This window comes from Nicotiana tabacum, chromosome 12 (assembly GCF_000715075.1).
Source record: "Nicotiana tabacum cultivar K326 chromosome 12, ASM71507v2, whole genome shotgun sequence".
In the NCBI taxonomy this organism is placed as follows: Eukaryota; Viridiplantae; Streptophyta; class Magnoliopsida; order Solanales; family Solanaceae; genus Nicotiana; species Nicotiana tabacum.
This window is the reverse complement of record NC_134091.1, coordinates 129,982,331-129,987,201: the sequence shown is the minus strand read 5'-3', so window position 1 is coordinate 129,987,201 and position 4,871 is coordinate 129,982,331. Positions and strand designations below refer to the sequence as shown.

Genomic DNA, 4,871 nt, shown 5'->3' with positions numbered 1-4,871 from the left:
TGGAATTTGGCGCAGCAGCTGAAGCTTCCAGCTTCTGTTGCAATCGCACCTGCACTTGGCCAGCCGCAGGTGCGAGCTCGCAGAAGCGAGCCCCAAGCCGTAGAAGCGGAGCCTCTGGGCGCACCTGCGCGCACGCATGTGCGAAGGAAAATGCGCAGAAGCGGGCATTGGCACATAAACGAACTCCTATGGGCACCTACGGATGCGTAGAAGCGGCCCCTTGTACGCAGGTGCGGAGACATGCCAAGAAGGGAAATCTCGCACCTGCGAAGATTTTTCCACAGGTGCGGAGCCGCATGTCCGAAAATGCTGTGTGGGCAGAATGTTAAAAGGGGCGAGGCTGAGCCATTTTTGCCCATATTTCCTCCATTCTTGGGCGATTTTGGAACTTTTTGAGAGCCGATTTCAACTAGCAACTTGAAGGTAAGTTAATTCTACACACTTTGAGTTAAATACATACATTATGGGTAGATTATAACCTGTAAATTGTGTAAATCAAGAGTTTAGATGAAAAACCTAGGTTTTGATAAAAATGAGATTTTAACCACGAAAATGGTTATGGAATTGAATGGAAACTGTATATTTGAGTTCTTGAGATTATGGGTAACGATTTCCTCCGAAATTTTCCGAAATCCGGGCATGTGGGCCCGAGGGTGAATTTTAAAAATTTTACCAATTTGGGTCGGGTAATTAATTTAATAGTCTAATTTCTAATTATTGAGCATGTATTAATTATTTTGTATAACATTTGAATAGTTTCAGATTTTTCGGCATCCAATTGAGACTTTAACGCGACGTTGTGATCGGAAAGTGAACTTTGAGACAAGGTAAGTCTCTTATCTAATCTTGTAAGAGGGAATTTACCCTATAGGCGATTTAAATTAATAATTGTTGCTAATTGTGGGGGTTACGTACGCACGAGGTGATGAGAGTCCATGAGTAACTACTAATTATGTTATGTCCAGATAGTTTAAGACTCAAATCATGAATTACTTGTAATAATTATATTATTTATTTAATTAAGGCAGAATACATATGCAACCCCTTAAACTAAGCAATATTTTTTACTTGAACACCTAAATTATGGATAATACCTATTGAACACTTGAAGTGAACACAAATTGTGTCAATTAGACACAAATTTTGCAGCTCCAAGCAAACAAAATGCGTGTAAATTACTTGATCGTGACGTGGCACATCAGACCAATGAGAAGAGAACACGTAAAAGAGGAAAAATATGGGAAAATCAAAAAAATTAGAAAAGCAAAGAAAAAAGTTGACGGGATATCAGATCCCTTATTCTCTCTTAAACTCATTCTTCCCCCATTTTCCAGTAACCTCTATACTTTTCTATGCATTATCCATTGACAACATTGATTAGAAACCTGAGTATACCAGTAATACAAATTCACGCATAAAAAAGAGATTATTTGAATTCATCAATATTTTGTAAAGAGAATTGTTCACCATCAGGACCTCATAGAAAAGAAAAAGAAAAAAGAAAAATCAAAGCTCAAATTTTCAGAGAGAACCCATCTTCTTCTTCGTGCTATTTTTTTAATCTAATAATACCGATGTTTTGGGTTGAACTGATGGATCTTTTTTTATGTGGTGGCAGGTTATTTGAGACTGTGTGATGATTTTTGTGAGCAAAATCCATGGCAGTGCAGGTAAAAGGTGAGACTTAGAAGTGATGGAAGTATAAGAGCGGACAGATTTGGGCTTGGGGTTCGCGGTGGTGCCGTTGTGGCGATGCGGTAGAGTATGGCAGGAGTTGGGACGGAGAATAATAGAGGAAGATGAATGTAATTTTGTGGTGCCCTCTTTCTATTGAATGTTTAAGTGATTTTTAATAAAAATGTTTTAGTGTTGTTTGTAAATATTTTGGTCACTGAAATTGAATTTGAAATGTAGAGGTGGTTGCACAGTGGTAAGCAACGACTATGGTGGAAATAGAAAGGAGGAAGGAGGAGATAGGAGAAATAATTGGAAAAACAGAAGATAATGCCTCTCACGCGCCTCAACAGTGGGGTGTTACATACATTATGCTATGTCAGCAATTTGTGTCTAATTGACACAATTTGCATTCACTTCAAGTGTTCAATAGGCACTATTATTAGTTGAAGTGTTTGAGTGAAAAATATTGCCCAAGTTTATGGGGCCGCCTATGTATTCTGTCTTTAATTAAAGTACTGAAATATATTGTAAATTATTAGAGGAAATTAGTAAAAGATTGAAATTTCATATACTTGAATTTTTGTACAAATTACTTGACTATTAATAGAAATTGTACATCCTTATCTGTTAACCTTATAATATTTTCTCATTCCGGAGGTTCATAAGAAAATGTCCTCCTTTCTTATGAATGCTGGCCGAACGCCTCGACAGTATAGATGCATCTATGGATCGTGCCTGTAACGACACGACTTGTCATTTTGAGTAATTACTCTCCTCTCTACTATTTGAAGTCTCGAATAACTTCATATGCATTATGACTTGTGTGCAAAATTTGAGGTCAATCGGACTTGATTTGCTATGTTTCGGCATCGAACCTAGGATATTTCGACGTCGCTTCTTTGAGTATATGTGGTATCACATTAAGCAAACGAGCTCCAAATTCAGTTTTGATTGAAGTATTAGATTCGTATTGAAATTACGGAGCCATAACAAAAAGAATCGTCGAATCCAGACACCGTATGGGAGAGTTATGCCCATTCCCGTATCAGAAAAAATCATTTCCCATCGCCAGCGCCCAGGGTAGCGCGGAGCGCTGTCCCTGGCGATGGGATTTCTTGCAGCTACTGGAACCAGTGCCACAGGCAGCCCTCAGCGCCACCTGTGGCGCCCGAAACGCTATATATTCATTCGGGGTTCATTTTACCTCATTTTTCTTGGCTGAACTTTGGGGTTTTCCTCCACTCTCTCAAGACCTCCAACTCCCCCCATCTTCAAGGTGAGTAATCCCTACTAATTTGGTGTTGCATTCCATCAATTCCACTCTACAACTAACTCAATCCGCCATGAAATCCTTAGATCTTCAAGAAATTTCTTCAAAAACTCAAAAGAGGGTTTTGCAAGATTTCTTCCAAAAGGTAATTCTACACCCTTAGACTTACATGTATGGATATATTATGGGAATATGAGTATGAATTAGGTATTTGAACTTATGGTATGGTGATTGGAAGCCATAAGTTCCCAATTTAAATGAATACCCGTTGTAGAGATTGTAAAATGAATTAATTGATAAGATTTATGGGTTGGGAGTGAATTGTTGGGCATGCATGTGCTAAAGGAAGTTGTGGATGGACTAGAGACGATTGTGAGGTGAATCATTTGTGTGGAAGGTGGATGTTAGGTGAAGATATTCCATTGAAGGAGGTGGTAGAGAATTATGCTGTCACGACCCAAAATCCAAAAAGGCCGTGATGGCGCCGGACACCACTGTCAGGCAAGTCAACCATAATCAATTAACTTAATTACCCATTTTAGTATTGTTGAAATAAAAATTTCTTTAATAAAATTGTAGAGATAAAACTCATAGTGTATCTGATAAATATTTTTTTTTTGCAGCTAAATTTCTAAACAATTCATAACCATTCCCAAAACCCGGTGTCACAAGTGCATGAGCATTTACTAGGGAATTAAAAATAAAATACAGCATCTGTCCAGAATACAAATTAGACAGGAAAATATAATAACTCTGAAAGAGACTCTGTTAGCTGCGGATCGTAATATAGAATGCAATTCACCCATGTCCCCACAATTATTAACCATACCTCTGCGCCCACAAGGCCGCTATACATATATGTACCTACACAATAAAATATACAGCAAGTGCAGTATGAGTGCGAAAACAACGTATACCCAGTAAGTATCAAGCCTAATCTCGAAGTGGTAGAGACGAGATAGCCTATTTTGACACTCACTATGAGTCAATAATAATAATTGGAATAAATTATAATTATTCAAATCAGCATGGTTCACAGAGTCAACAATAATTTTATTCAATTAGCAGAAATAATAAGAATCCTTCAAATGCAACAATTTTTCAATTTATTAATTAAATCATGAAATTTCAATAAAACTTCCAATTTAACAAATAGCTTTACAAGCTGCAATTTAATTTCAATAAATTTTCAATTTATCAATTAGTCTCATTTACAGGAATAACAATAATTTCTTAACAAACAGGAATAATAATTCATTAAATTTTAAAGATTTTCAATTTATCAATTAGCTTCGCAAGCTGAAATAAACTATTAAGGTATCGTGTAATTATTATTATTAAGCATGATTTCTGCCGAGGACGTACGGCTCGATCCAGAGTGTCGTGTACACTGCCGAGGGACGTGCGGTACGATCTATAGATGCATCTATCCTGCCGAGGCGGTCGGCCCTCTCCACAAGAAATGAGGACATTTTTATGTACCTCCGGAAGGAGAGTATATTTATTATAGGATAAATTCGGGAAGAAAAATAATTTCTTTTGACAATTAATTAATTTAAATAGAAAATCAAGCATATGAGATTTCCATCCTTTAATAACTTTATCTAACAATTCACAATATATTCATATCAATTAATATTAATTAAATAAAGAATATAATTTACGCAAGTAATTCATGCTTTGAGTCCTAAACTACCCGGACTTTAGCATTAATAATAGCTACGCACGGACTCTCGTCACCTCGTGCGTACGTAGCCCCCGAAATTAGCAATAATTATTCAATTTAATCCCTATGGGGTGATTTCTCCCTCACAAGATTAGACAAGAGACTTACCTCGTCTTGCTCCAATTTAATCCACTAGAAGACCTTTTTCACGATTATCCAACTCTGTCTGGCTCAGATCTAGCCAAAAATAATTCGATA

The 4,871-nt window shown here is 37.1% G+C and overlaps 1 long non-coding RNA gene across 1 annotated transcript; it reads left to right on the top strand.

Annotated features, from left to right (window-relative positions):
* The first annotated feature begins 1,664 nt into the window (after positions 1-1,664).
* LOC107812837 (uncharacterized) lies at positions 1,665-2,248 on the top strand. The gene is made up of 2 exons (XR_001654189.2): positions 1,665-1,805; positions 1,915-2,248. It is a non-coding gene; the product is annotated as an uncharacterized LOC107812837 (long non-coding RNA).
* Positions 2,249-4,871: the final 2,623 nt, after the last annotated feature.